This window comes from Notamacropus eugenii, chromosome 3 (genome assembly GCF_028372415.1).
Source record: "Notamacropus eugenii isolate mMacEug1 chromosome 3, mMacEug1.pri_v2, whole genome shotgun sequence".
In the NCBI taxonomy this organism is placed as follows: Eukaryota; Metazoa; Chordata; class Mammalia; order Diprotodontia; family Macropodidae; genus Notamacropus; species Notamacropus eugenii.
Genome location: NC_092874.1, coordinates 259,898,214 through 259,914,097, shown reverse-complemented (window position 1 = coordinate 259,914,097; position 15,884 = coordinate 259,898,214).

Genomic DNA, 15,884 nt, shown 5'->3' with positions numbered 1-15,884 from the left:
CCTTTCCCTCTCTTCTGGTGAGACCCCGTCCTTATCTGTCTCTTATGCTATTTCTTCTGTTAGTGAATCCCCCAGTGTCCATATTAGCCATAGGTATGTCCTTCCTCTTAGGAATGTGGTGAGTATGATAAAATAGAATTTAAGTAAATCTTTATAAATTTCAAAGCTACAGAAATGTAAGGAATTGGCAACTCTGGCTACAAGTGCCTAAAGCTGTTTCAATTATTAAAGACTTCAGAGTTTCCAAAGTCTCACACGTCTTTCTTCGGTTGAAAAATAAATAAAATAAAAACCCAAACCCAAGTTTGTTTGCCTCTCTAGGTGATGGGCATCCAAGTATTTCAGTTGTGGGATGCCTAAAATCCAAATATGTGTGGGCTAATTGTGTTCAACTTCAATTACAGTTATGATGATCTAAACCGTCTAGCCATACACCTGGTAGAAATCAGATATGCGGTAGTAGCACAGGGCAAACTGATAGGTTCTGCAGGCCTACTAGTTCACATATATTGCTAATTAAGCAAAAAAAAAACAATCTCAGGTAGTCTACCAGCTGCAGGCATTTTGTTGGACATCTGAACTCCAGAAATGGCTTGAAGGATAGAATAAGAAAAGCCATCTAAGGAACAATGAGTCGGTCATTCTGAATAACTAGAAAGGTTATATAGCACAGTATAGCAAAGATAAGTTTGAGAAAGTAAATTGGGATATGACAACAGAGGGCACTAACAGGTAAAAAGAAAGTTTTTAGATTTTATCCTTCAAATAGCATGGAACTATTGAAGGTTCTGGATCAGAGGAGTGACATGACAGAAGTGTTGTTTAGTAAAAAATGACCTATCTAGTGTTAGAGGGAAGAGATTTAAAGCAAGAACAGTCAGGAGGCAATACCAGAGGGCACAAAGAAAGGCAACATGCCACAGCAGAAATTATCCTGGAAATATTTGAAAGAGAGCTCTATTTTTACTTGGAGCTGGTTTTAAATACCACTTCTGCCACCCACTACCTGTGTGACTTAACCTGTCTGCAGCTTAATTTACCCATTTTTAAAATGAGAGGTTTTGACCTATCTCTAAAATCTCTTACGTCTATAAAATTTTGATTCCCAAACATCTGGACTAACTCCTTTAGAGTGCTTTCTGTTGGTACCAGTGAGAAGATAAGAACAAAATAATCTTATTTAAGCTGCCTTCCTGCCAGTCCCTATTTTTTTGTTCTTCCTATTAAAAAAAGGAGAAAAAAATTTCAAAGTTCCCTTCTGGATATAGTCTATTCAGACCTCTGGTATTTTCCTCCCAATGAGAGAACAGTTACATGCTAAATTGATCTTTTAGCCCATCTACTATTCTCCCTTGCCCCAGCTCTGTTCCATTCCCTTTAATCCCTTCCCTCCTCATCCCCAAAGTCATTTCAGATGAATGATTTCATTAACACTGAATTGGGATTCTTTAGTAAAAACTGATAGTTCTAGTGCTTTTTTTTAACATTTTACAAGCTACCACAGTCCTCTCCTAACAAAGACTTTGTCTTTTTTTTCCCTGACAACCTCATGCATTTTGGAACATTCTGACCTAATATACATAGCAACCAGTTACAAAAAATTTATATAACAATACAGCTTTCTCCATGCCACCTACGGGATTGTCCTTTATAGAGCCTCAGGAATCAGGTGCCATGAGGATAGAGAAGGGGAAATACTACCATGGTTTATTTATTTGCTGTATAAATGCAGGAATTTTTTTACCACTTTGTTCTCTCTCTCTCCTACTGCCCCCTCCCCCACTGAACAATTAAAAAGAAAATAAAAAGAAACCCTCATAATAAATGTTCATATCCAGTAAAACAAATTCCTACATTGGCCAAGTCCAAAACTGTATGTCTCGTTCTGAATTTTCCAGTCCCTCACTGCTCTGCTAGAAAATGGGTAGCATGCTTCATCAGGTATCCTCTGGAATCATAGTTGGTTACTGCATTCATTGACCAGAGTTCTAAAGTCTCTCAGGGTTGATTTTCTTTATGATGTTTGCATTATATAAAATGTTCTCCTAGTTCTGCTCACTTCACTCTGCATCAGTTCATAGAGATCTTCCTAGGTTCCTCTACAACTGTTCATTTTGTCATTTCTTATAAGGCAACAATATTTCATTATATTTATCTACAATAAATTGTATACCCAATAGATGGCCACCTATCCACCCCCCGCTCCTGTTAGTTGCTTTTTTATTGTTGCTGTTACTAAGAAAAAAGTTATTTGTACGTATGGGTTCTTTTCGTCTTTCTCAGATCCCTTTGGAGTAGTATTGACCTAGTAGTAGTTTTAATGAGTTAATAATGATTGAGCAACTTTTTGAGCATAATTCCAAATTGCCTTCCAGAATGGCCAGGATAGTTCTCAACTGCACCAATAGTGCTTTAGAAACATTCCAATAATTGTCATTTTCCTCTTTTGTCGTCTTTGCCAATTTGATGGGTATGAAGTTGAACCTCAGAGTTGCTTTAGTTTGCATTTCTCTAATTGTTAGTGTAGGATTAAGTGACTGTTACCTGCAAAGCACTATGCTGTTTTAAAATATCTCATTTGATCCTCTGAAAGGTAAGTGCTATTAGTGTCCCCATTTTACAATTGAGGAAACTAAGGCACACACAGAGATTAAGTGATTTGCTCAGGGTCACACCACTAATAAGTGCATAAGTCTGGATTTGAACTCAGGTCTTCCTGTTTGCAAGCACAGAATTATCTAATGTGTCTCCTGTGATTTAGAAAAAAATTTTTCATATGGTTGTTAATAGCTTGGACTTCTTTTCTAAAAACTGCCTACTCATATCCTTTGACTATTGATCTACTGGTAAATAGCTTTGTTCTTATAAATTTGAATTGGTTCCTTTTATAGCTCTTCCTGCTGAGTTTTGTTGGTAATATACCAGAATACCGACGATATGTGTGGGTTTATTTTTTATCCTACAACTCTGCTGAATTTATTAACTGTTTCAATTCATTTTAGTAAGCTCTAGAGTTTTGTAAGTAAGTCATCATATCATCCACAAAAAGTAATATTTTTTTTTCTTCTTTACTTATTTCTTTACACACACACACACACACACACACATATATATATATATATACATATATATATATATATAGGTAAAGAATATATATATATATGTATATATACATATATTCCCTCAATTTCTCTTACTTATTACATTGGTTAGCATTTCTATTATTGTATCAAATAACAGTAACCATAATAGGCACTCTTACTTTATCCCAATTTATTGGAAAGGCTTCTAACTTTTCTCTATTACATATGCTATTTTTCTTCATTTTAGATAGACATTATATATTATATTAAGGAAAAGTTCATTTATTTTCATGCTTCCTGATGCTTTTAATAATAATGAGTGTTGGATTTTGACAAAAGCCTTTTCAGATCCTCAAAGATAAATCCAGGAGCATGCAAGATAAAATTGACTAGATACATATAAACTGTTATATTTGAGATTAAAAAAAATCAACCGTACAACATCAGAAGAGGAAAAAATATGAAGAAAGAAAAGACCCAGCGATTTAAAGATGCTAGAAATTAAGCAGGAATCCTCAATGTGAAGTAACCATGAAAAGAGATAATATGTTCTCACTGATGTCCACATTTCTTTGAATCCATGGTCTCCTCAGTATAGATATGCCTTCCCACACAAAGAAAGTTAAAAACACAGGCCTTTGTGCATACCCTTTGACCCAGCAATATCGCTACTAGGACTGTATCCCCAAGAGATCATAAAAATGGGAAAGGGTCCCACATGTACAAAAATATTTATAGCAGCACTCTTTGTAGTTGCCAAAAACTGGAAGTCAAGGGGATGTCCATCAATTGGGGAATGGCTGAATAAATTATGGTATATGAATGTAATGGAGTACTATTGTGCCATAAGAAATGATGAATAAGAAGACTTCAGAGAGGCCTGGAAGGACTTATATGACCTGATGCTGAGTGAAAGGAGCAGAACCAGGAGAACTTTGTGCACAGCAACGACCACAGTGTGCGAGAGTTTTTTCTGGTAGACTTGGAATTTCATAATAACGCAAGAACTTCTTAAAAAAAAAAAATCCCAATGGTGGTTCTCAAGGCAAAATGCCTTCCACACTCAGAGAAAGAAATATGGAAGTCATTCGCAAAATGTAGCAGATCATGTTTGTGTATGTGTATGTGTTTGTGTATCATGTTTTGATTTGTTATACGATTTCTTTCATTTATTTTAGTCTGACTACATAGCATGACTATAGTGAAAATATACTCAATAGGAAAGTATATGTAGAACCTATACAGAATTATATGCAGTCGTGGGGAGGGAGGGGGGTAGTGGGGGGTAGGTGTGGAGGGGATAAAATATCAATTGTATGGAAGTGATTATTAAACATTAAAAAAAAAAAAACACAGGCCTTGCTCTCAAGGGGCTTACATTCTAACAGGGGAGACATCATGCAAATAACCATGCATATATAAGATAGATAACATGCAAATGGAAGGTAATCTTAGAGGAAGGGCAGTATGTGAGTGAAGGAGTGAGATGGGAAAGGACTTCTTCAGAAAATGAGATCTGAGCTGAGATTCAAACTAATTGAAATAAAGTTTTAGCAAAATATAAGGATATAAAATAAACTCATACAACTCATAGATCTTTTTTAATATTACCAACAAAAACCAGCAGGCAGACATAGAAAGAAAAATTCCATTCAAAATAACTACAGAATGGACCTGATTTTTAGAAGTCCACCTACCGAGACACACAGAGAAATTATATTCATACAATTCTAAAACCCTTTATAGAAATAAAAACAGACTTGAACAATTGGAGAGGTAACAATTGTTCATGATTAGACCATATTTGTATGGTCTAATGGCATGATTACACCATACTAATATATGACAATATTACCTAAATTAAACTACCATGGATTATTACTTTATAAAGCTAGAGAAAAAAATTCATCTAGTGGAGTAAAAGATCAAGAATCTCAAGTGAAATAATGAAAAAAATGGGAAGGGAGAAAGCCTAGTAGCACTAAGCCTTGAACTATACTACACATTGGTAATTATCAAAACTATTTGGTATTGGTTAAAATGTGGAAAAATTGATAAGTGGAACAGATTAGGTACATGAGATATAGAAGCAAAAAAAGACAAGAGCATCAATGAAGAATTTAAAGAAAAAGTATAAGAAATAAATTTATTTCCAGAGGAAACAGAGACAGTCAAGATGGCTTGAGATAAATATACTGAACTGAGTACAAAGGTAAGAAAAAATAATCTGTACTAAATGAGAATCAAAGTTCCCAATACCACTCTTTCTTCCCTCATTTTTGATAAATGAACTGTTCATGTTTGATTTTTCTCAAGTTCAGAATGAAATATTAAAATTAAAGATATAGATACTAGTGGGCCAATTTGGCAAGTTACTTATCCAGTTTGCAATTCACAAACCTCATGTATCTTCTAAAGGACCATGGATCTCATTGAAAAAGTCCTGTAATGTTCTGGGACTCAGTGCATTCAACATAGTGTTATCCATGGAAAAGATGATGTAAAACCTTTTTATCAACAGGGAATCCCCTATTTGGACATGCACAGGACACTGGCAAATCCTCCATGACATTGGTAAATATCATGGGTAAGCATATACCTCCCCATTTCCTGCCTGTCTTGATCATGATACTCAGTGAATGCTGTACAAAATTGTCTCTGTGGCCAGCCCTATCCAGGAATTTTGCATGATGGACATCTACATGGAAGAAACTGTATTAAACAAGAACCTTTAAAGCTGCATTTTGCTCTGCCATACCAAATGCTCTTTTATAATCAACAAAAAATAAAGCATAGCATAGACTTGGGAGTCAGAAACACCTGAATTCAAATCCTGCCTCGGGTTCTTGTCAACTATGTGACCCTGGGCAAGTCACTTAACCTCTGTAAACTTCTATTTCCTCAAATGGAAAATCCAGATAATGACAGTACCTGCCTCCCAGGACTGTTGTGAGGATCAAATGAGATAACATTAGTAAAACAGTTTGCAGACCTTAAAAGTGCTTTAGAATTAATTGCTATTATTTTTATATTAGCAGTAGCTCTTATGGACTTAATAACACAGGTTCAATAATGTGACTAGGAAGTGGTAGACTACTATAAAAAATCATCTCATCTCTCTCTTTCATTCACATGTATAACTTCTTAAGTTTTCTTATACAGTGTCTCTCATAATATACAGTTATGAGAGACAGTACAGTGTCAGAGCAGGGCAATACAGTGGGAAGCATGCTATATTTAAGATCAAAATACCTGATTTAAATTCTGGTGCTGCTGCTTATTCCTTTTTCCATCCATGTAAAAATCACTTTCTCTCCCTAAGCCTCAGTTTCCTCATCTGAAAAATAAAAGAGATGAGCCTAATGTTCTTAAAAGTTCTTTCCAATTCTTAGACAAAAGCTTTAATTCCATTCCTATAAAAATAATATGAGGGTCTCATGACTTCATATCAGAATTATTGCAACAACCTACTAATTGTTTTTTTCTAGTTCTAAATCTATATCCTCTTGACCATATTTATTTACAATCATCAAGTTAAATATCCTAAAGTTATCCTCTTCATCAGTTTCTTCTTTGCTCAACAATCTCAACAGCTTTCTACAAAATAAAATCCCAATTTCTCAAACTAGCATTAAAAGAACTCAACAGTTTGGGCCCATTTAGCTTTATTTCCTACTATTTCCCAACATGATCTCTCTATTCCAGCCAGAAGAGATTCTGAATTGTCTTGAGAATGTACTATGGATCAATATTCCCTTCTCTGAGCTTCCTGCTATCTCTCCTGCTCTCCAAACTCTTCAGGTCACAGTTGAACAACCGACTTTAATTTCTCCTTTCTAAATAAAAGATTGGGATTCAAATGAATTGAATTTGAATTCTGGTTGTGCTCTTTCTATCTTGTAGGTCATGACATATAACCAACTTCCATATACCTCAGTTTCCTCATTGAGAAAATGAAAGGGAAATGGGCAAACACCAGAAAAGGAATTCTTGATGATGGAGGAGCTATGGGAAAATAAATATTCTGGGCACTGGAAGAGCCATGTTCCAGGTTTGATCACTTGTGAAAGAAATTGTGAATTATACAAGAAAAGTTACAACATTGTTTAAAGCCTTTGACCCATCGGTCCCATTTGTAGGATATTATTGACATAAACATAAGACATCTGCATTAAACTATTGATAATATCACTATTTGTAATAGTTAAAAGTTAGAAACACCCTACATGCCTCGTTCAAAATGTGGTATATTAATATCATAGAATTACACTATGAAGAGCAAAGAATATAAAGAACTCAGATAAATCTAGGAAGACCCATGTGAAATGATGCTGAGTTAAAAAAAAAAAAAGCAAAACTGAAATAAAAATGTACACAATGACCCTCACTACATAAATGAAGCCAATGCTAAATAAAGTAAGAGCAACAAAACCCTCAACTACAACTGACGATACCAGTTCTTGCTTGCTAAAGTTAAAGAAAATGAACTTCCTTTCTTTTAATAAATCATAATTTGGAAGAGGGTAAAGCCACAATGGCAATCAATCTTTAATGCTTTTTGGATTAACTATTTCCTGAAGAAATTCTGTGCTGGTAGTTTGTTAACATATATATTTAGGTTTGTCAGATTTGTTGATAGCAAATGCACCAATTAAAATAAATGAATATATTTAATTTTAAATCAGTGTGGGAAGAAAAAATGAGTGGAATGGATTAGAGCAGGAAGTTTAACCTAGGACCCTATGAACATTTTTTTCAATAGTTTAATAACTACTTCAATCTAATTGATTTCCTTCTTAATCTTATGTTTTTTATTTTGTACATTTGAAAACATGATTCTGAGAAGGACTCCATAGGTTTCACCAGAATGCCAAAGGCATTTAGAGGGAAAATAAAGGTAAAGAACTTCTGGACTGTACACTCGTTCAAAACCACTTGCAGTTCAAAAATACGGAATGCCATTGTCTGGTGACTCTCTGAACAACACTGATTTTAGCATTCAAACACTACAAGGCAGCACATAACCAGCTTGACGTGTGTTTACGCTGACAGATATATTTCGTATCATGAGCTTTTAAAAGGTAGACGCCATTCCTTATGCTAATTTTGTGTCTTATCTAAAAGTTCAAGGGACTGAAGAACTGAATAAATGAATCAAAAACCAAAGCCTTTTACCCACCCGCTTCCTTCGTATAACGTGGGTGTTGTATTCTAAGAGAGTATTTCCTAATCCCACCCTGGATCCAGTTGTTAGCTCCTTAGACTTCTTGAAGTTACATTGTATTATCTATATGTACTTCCCTGTGTATCCCTTTGGTAGATTGTAGGATCCTTGCTGGCAGGACCCATTTCATGTTTTCCTTTGCATCCCCAGCACCTAGCATGGTGCCTTGAACAAAATGGATGCTCAATAAAAGTTTGTTGAGCTTAAATAGAGTTGACTTCAAACTGCACATGTGAAAATGATTCTTTGGTCTTTGGCTTTCACAACAATTTTGGAAATTGAGCCAGTGATGGACATATTCCATCTTTAATTTGAAGCCCTTATTCCAGAAGAGACATCTCTCCACCCTAGCCCGTCTTCACAATGACATCGCTTGGCTAGCATTGCCCAACTATACACTCTAACATCAGCTGAGCTATGACTCAATGGATATAAATAGCAAACTTGGTATTTTCTGAGTTTATTTTTAAGTCTTAGTTTAATAATTTTTTTAATTAGTGGAGAAGGGAAATGAGGAGAAAAGAACACAATAATTGGGGGAAAGGAAATAATACTGAAAAGAAACTAAGAAGGCATGTGCTTTCTAGAACATGAATTCTTAACTTTTTTTGAATGTGTCATAGGCTTTTGGGGACAGCTAGGTGCCACAGTAGATAAAGTATCAGGCCTAGAGTCAAGAAGACTCATCTTTCTGAGTTCAAATCTGGTCTAAGACACTTACTAGCTGTGTGACCCTGGGAAAGTCACTTAATCCTGTTTGCCTCAGTTTCCTCATCTGTAAAATGAGCTGGAGAAGGAAATGGCAAACCATTCCAGTGTCTCTGCCAAAAAAACCCCAAATGGGGTCACAAAGAGTAGGACATGACTGAAAACAATTGAACCACAGGAAGACTCCTCAGGTACTCTGATGAAACTTACAGACTCTGTCTCAGGATATTCTTAAATGAGTGCTAGACACCATGCTAAGCACTTTCACAAATATTATCTCAATGTATCCTCACAATAATTCTTAAAGGTATGTGCTATTACTAACCCCATTTTACACTTGAGAAACTGAGGCAAAAAAAGGTTAAGTGACTTGTCGAAGGTCACACAGCTAGTGTCTAACACCCGATTTGAAATCAATCTTCCTGGATCTAGGCTCAGTGCTTTAGTCATTGGGCTACCAGCTGCATATAAAATAAAATAGATAGGATTGCCAAATAATCCAATTATACTGAAAAGCAGTTATCAAAATATAGTTGCTGTTGTTTTTTAAAGTTTATAAGAGTTTTATTCTAGAGGCACTTGTCTTTGTTCTGTTTCTTTTAGATTCAGTGGCCATGCCATAGTTAATATTTCCTGCAGGGGACACTTAAGTGCATTCCATCCATGCAGAGATGGGTGCCTCATAACTTAGTGACACTTCCCACTCCATACGCCCCGCATGGTATTTTCAAACATTCATAATTTCTCTCCTGCTAAACCACTTGTTTAGAAAAGAGCTCATCCTGAACACTTTGTGCTGTCATGAGCCAGAAACAATTTTGTGCTCTCATAATCCAGAGACAATTTTCTTCAGTCATCTTTGTGAACAAAACCATAACCAAATTTTTTCATGGAGGGGGAAATGACTTTTATTTTCTCCCCCTTCAAAATATGGCTACTATAGGGAATTTCCTCACACTTTCCTAAGGACACTCTTTGGGCCAGAAACCAATCATCCAGCAAGGGAGAAGTCAGGAGACCTGTGTGTAATGGTTCTCTCCTAGCTTACAGCCTAGTGAACATCAACCATCTGTCAGCACCTCTTCTGGTAGCTTTATCTGTACGATCCACCAAGAAAGGGGGAAAAAAATCTGAGAACTCAACCATGTGACTGCAGTGGAAATAACTGGAAAGAATGGCGAAGCAGCATAGTTGCGGGTAAGGAGAGACACATGAACAAAAGTAGGAGTTTTGTTTTTATTTCAGTTTTATGACTATTAGATCATATGAGGGAAAAGGCATTTGCTACAGAAAAGGAAACGTTATCGCTTAGTTGCAGATGCTGAGAGAAAGTGTTCTATAGCCAGCAAGATTATATCATGGAGAAAAGTTATTCCCCTAAACTTCCTCCTGGGATTCAGGGGGCCAAAGGAATTCAAAATTAGCAATGTTTTCCTAGAACAATAAGGAAAGGAAGAATTCACACTCATGGTGATTTGAAGTTTACAAAGTGCTTATCTCACAACAACCCCAGGAACCGCAATTATTTTAACCTTTTTACAGATCTAGAGACTGAAGCTTAGAGGGCCTAAGTGACCCACCTTGGTGTCACAGGGAAGAAGTATTGGAATCAATAATTAATAAACATTTATTAAGCAACTTCACTGACCATGGGTCCCACACTAATCAGGCTAGAATCTTTCCATTTGGGTGCCAAGAGTTTTGAGGGGATTGTGACTTAACTTTGTCAGGGGGATGAAGAAAATTCTATGCACTAGAAAGGGGACCATTACTATTTCCTTGCTAATCTTACTCTAATGAAAGTCTCTTTTCTGTCCCTTTTAATAAACCATTCTGTTTAAATCCTCATTGTTAGCCTGATGCTTTCAGGAGAACTGAAAGTCCCTAGAAGGTAGCTGGAAATGAACCAAATTCAGCTGTTCTCATGATTTCTCAGGGTTGGGACAAAACGACCCATAGGGTTATAATAAGAAGCTCTCTTCAGTCAATTCTGTATCAGCCCAGGGCCAAGAGCACTGGCTATGGAATGAGCCTTCAGTCTTGTTACCTGTTATTAGCCATGGACTAAGTTACTCTGTTATTAGTTATGGGCAAATCAGTCAATGTCATTTATTTTCAGCGTTCCTATACCATTTAAAGATATAATATTAAAAGAACAACGTTATTAGATCTTTTAATGATTTTCTTTTTTTTAAAATCAAGTCTCCCTATATCACCAAGGCTAGAAATACAGTGGCCACTTCCAATCAGTGGCCCCAATCCCACTGCTGATTGGCACAGAAGATTTGACCAATCCCATTTCTAATTTGGATTGGTTCAACTGTCCCGTGAGAGTCTGGTGGCCCTCTGCTCTGAGGGACTCATCCTATTGGTGCCCAACTTAGTGAGGACACAAAATAGGTTTTAGCCCTATTGCCCTCGAGCTCAGAACTCAAGCTCAAGAGATCTAGCCTCAACATTCCCAGCAGCAGGGTCTAAGACATGTGCCACCATGTCTGGCCTAGGGATTTATTTGCTTTATCTTCTGGAGCAAAGGTGCAAGCTAAGCCTCCAAAATAAAACTATTCACATTAAGGAATCAAACATCTATCACTTTGAATAAGTGGCTCCTGGAACTTCCTGTTCTCCCAATCATCTTTGCAATGCATACCTTTTTATATTCCTAGGCTTAGTTCACTGCATGAATGGTAGAACTATAACGTACCCCTATCACACTTTCAGAATTTGAGTTATGAAGTTTCAAGTTGTTTGGAGCTTACTTTGAGAAGACAAGATCCTAGTTTTCAGGATACTGCATCAGAAAGAAAAAAAATAAGTATTAGACATAATCCCCATAATTACATTCTAAATCAAAAGGAAAAAATACCAACATACTTAAGTTATTAAGCTTTTGATAATTTCTTTTCTGCCCTTGTTGTCTCTCCCATTAGACTATAAATTTATTGGGAATAGTATTGGTCTTAATTCAGTGTGTCTGAATTACTGTATTCCCAGCATCTAGCAAAATTATGCCTAGCACAGAGTAAGTAAGTTGCCATCCACCAAAATCAATTAAAGAAGGAAGATAAATTGCAACTACAAACTAATTCAGAATTAGTTTAATTTCAGAAGCTTTCATTGCTGAATTAAATCCAATTTAAGGGATTAATGTAATTCTCACATTCTAATGGGAAAGAGAATTATTCAACAACTCAGGAAGCAAGTGAGAGCTGAGCTCTAATCCAGGTACTTTGAGGTATCATCACGGATAGCATTTAAATCCTCTGTTGGCTAAAGACATGAGAGAAAATGTTTGTTTCATTTGGTTGCTGGACAACGGTACTGGTTTTGATTCCGTTTCCAGTCATTTTTAAAACAGTGACAAGATTTTAAGAACAAAACAGTATCATCTTTCACCCAACTTAATAACAAAAGATTTGAGAACAATTTGTCTTGGTGGAGTCACTATAACTTACACATATTTTGTTAATTGTTTTCTATAATTCTTATTTCAGGGCACTAGGGAAAACCTTTTGCTCTACTAATGATTTATGTTTAAACTGTACCTAAGACTATAAATCTGTCTTAGGTTCCAGCACTAACCTAGACTTCAAAGCCCTGAAACTTGTCACCTTTTCTTTAAGTACACAAAATCACAAGCTGACATATTTTAGAACTGGAAGGAACTTTAGAGGCCATAAAATGCAATCCAGTCATTTGACAGAAGAAGAGGCAAGTGTGGCTTAGTGGAAAGAGGCCTGTAGCCTCATTTTTCATTACTCCCCCTCCCAGCCTCTGTGTTTCAGAAAAACTGATTTTCTCTTCCACATGAGCAGAATGCCATCTCCCATAACAATGCCTTTGAAATGTGTCCCTCTGTCCTAGAGTGCACTGCCTTCTTAACCTCTGCCTTATGAAATTTCTTTCTTCTTTTAAAATACAGCTCAGTCACCATCTTGTACAGAAAGTCTACCTGGATCTGTTCAATTACTAGTGGCCTTGTATTTATCTATTTCATATTTATATGTATTTCTTCTTTCTATATTCATTTTATATATATGTGCATCTATATATATATATATATATATATATATATATATACACACACACACACATATGTATGCATATAAACACTTAGAGGAAACAGAGACAGAGAGACATAGAAAACAGGGCAAAGAGAGACAGAGACAGAGAGACTGAGCATTTATTAAGAATTTACTATATGCTGGACACTATGCTAAGGGGTATAATTACTTTTGCCCTTGCTGTCTCTCCCATTAGACTATAAATTTATTGGGAATAGTATTGGTCTTAATTCAGTGTGTCTAACTTGCTGTATTCCCAGCATCTAGCATAATTATGCCTAGCACAGAGCAAGTACTCAACAAAGACTTGCTTATTGTTCGCTGATTTAGAGGCAGAGGAGTAGGTTCAAATTCAGACTGTTTTTTGTCACCTATGTGACCTTGACTAGTCTCTTAAACCTTCATGGACCTCAGCTTCTCAATATCAACTAGGTGGCCTCTGAGGTCTTTGCAGCTCTAAATCTGTGATCTGTAAAATAAAAGTCTATTCCAGCTCTAAATCTATGATATATGACCATGAAAGTTAAATGACTTGATCAAAGTGAGACAATTAATTTTCTATATACTTTAACATTACATAATACATACATACATGAGCATATATGTGTATATATACATACATGTATTTTAATTTAGACACATCTCTTAAGGAAACAGATATAGGAAAACTATTTGCAAAGCACCTATTCTTTAAATAATTATCCACCACCTCTTTAAACATTGTACAAATAAATTATGGTACAGCCAAGTCTTTACTAGATGTGTGGCTAAAAATTTATGACCTATATGTTTAAACAAATAGATTAGCACTGATATCTGAATACCACCTAAATTTCCCTCTGTATCCCTCCTTTTGCCCCCTATCAGAGGGCAATATTTTGAGAGGAATATGAGAAAAAAAATAAGCAAAACTAGTCAATATATGCAAAAAAGTCTCATTTTAGATGCAATGTTACATATTCATGAATCTCCTGCCTCTTCAAAGGAGCAAGTGGGAAGCATGTTCAAATCTTGTCTCGGCCAAGAGTATCTTTTATAATTTCCTACCATTCAGTTTCATATGTCTTATGATTTTTCTTTCCAATTATATCGTTGTAGTCATTATGCATATTGTTTTATTGGCTGTGGTTACTGCAGTCTGCATCAGTTCATATAACACTTTCAGTGCTCCTCTGTATTTTCACTATATTACTTTTTGCAGCATCGTAATATTCACTTACATAGTACAAACTGAAAAACAATTTCTTTAGTCATTCTCTAGTAAATGGGCATCTACTTGTTTCCAGTTCTTTGCCATCACAAAAAAAGAAGTGATGCTCTAAATCCTTTGGTGTAAATGGAATCTTTATTTTCGTCAGAGACTTCCTTGGGGTACATTTTTCCTTGGGAATCTCTGGGTCATAAGGCACGGACATTTTAAGTCACTTTATTTGCATACTCTAAATTGCTTTCCAGAAAGCTTGCAACAATACACAGCTCCACCTACAATGCACTAGTATGTCACTCTTTCCACATCCCTTCTAACACTGACTAATTGAATTTTTTGTTATCTTTGTCAATTTTGTAGGTGGGAGATAAAATGTCAGTATTGCGTTGATGTACATTTCACTTATTACTAATACTTTGAAGCATTCTTTCATATGGTTGTAAATAGTTTGCAATTTTTCTTTTGATGTGTTCATATCCTTTGATTTTGCATATGTGTTGGGAAATGATCTTATATATTTCTTACATATTTCTTCCAGTTATTTATATATTGGATATTAAACCCTTGTTAGAAATATTTGATTCAAAGATTTTTTTCCCCATTCCACTGCTTCCCTTCTTATCGTAAATGCATTAATTTTGCTTGTGCAAAAGCTCTGCAACTTCATGTAATAAAAATTTTCTATTTCCTCTTTTCTAATTACCTTGTTTGGTTAAGAAGTCATGCCTTTCCTATAGCAAAAAAAGAAAAAAGAAAAAAGATGTATTTTCTGTTTTTCTCCTAATTTTCTTATGGTATGATCTTTAATAATTCAGGTCAATTCAATTTACTTTAAATTTATTGTGAAATACTGTATAAGATGTTGGTCTAAGATCTATTTTTTTGCCAGACTACTTTCCAGTTTTCTCAGGAGTTCTTACAAAATATGTAGTTCTTTCTTAGGTAATTTATGTTTTCAGATTTGTCACATATTAAATGTGATAATCTTCTCTAATTTTAATCACTAGCAAATAATTAAATTGGATGGTTTTGATGATTGCTGCTTTGAAATATATTTTTAGATCTAGAAGTGCCATTCCCTTTTCATCCTAACCTTTCTTCATTATTTCCTTTGATATTCCAGATCTTTTGTTTCTCCAAATGAATTTGTCATTGTTTCATCTAGTTTCATAAATCCCTTTGTTATTTCTTTGTTAGTTCAATTGGTAAAGCATGAAATCTGCAAATTAACTTTGGAAGTATTACAGTTTTTGTTATATTGGCATGGCCCAGCCATGAGCATTAAATACATTTCTAGCTATCTAAGTTCTGTTATATTTCTTTGAGATGAATTTTTGTAATTGAATCTTTACAAGTATTATATAGTAAAATTACTCCCAAATATTTTATGCACTTTGTAGTTATTTTGAATGGAATTTCTATCTCTGTTATTGCCTCCTGGATGTGATTATCATTATACAAAAATTGTGTTGATTTTTTTCAGATTTGTTTCATAGCTTAAACTTTGCTGAAGCTATCGTCCTAATTAATTTCTTTGCTGATTCCTAAGGATTTCCTAAATAAATCATCATAGTGTTCACCAAATATGAATTCTTGTG